The sequence below is a fragment of the Sinocyclocheilus anshuiensis genome, unplaced genomic scaffold (genome assembly GCF_001515605.1).
Source record: "Sinocyclocheilus anshuiensis isolate Anshui unplaced genomic scaffold, SAMN03320099.WGS_v1.1 scaffold208, whole genome shotgun sequence".
NCBI classification, from domain to species: domain Eukaryota; kingdom Metazoa; phylum Chordata; class Actinopteri; order Cypriniformes; family Cyprinidae; genus Sinocyclocheilus; species Sinocyclocheilus anshuiensis.
Window position 1 is genome coordinate 1638474 of NW_015557186.1, and position 208 is coordinate 1638681.

Below are 208 nucleotides of genomic sequence, written 5' to 3' on the forward strand. Positions count from 1 at the left end.
AACTTAGAGTGGTTACAATCATCCGGGTTTAAATCCCGCTCAAATTGATTTGATTTTGATGCAATATTTACACTGAAGCTTGCAGGCGGCTATGGTAAGGTGCATGACATTTCTCGACCAGCCGCCGAGTGCTGCCAATCATAGCACACACTGGCCCAGCTAACCAATCACAGCACACACTGGCCCAGCTAACCAATCACAGCACACA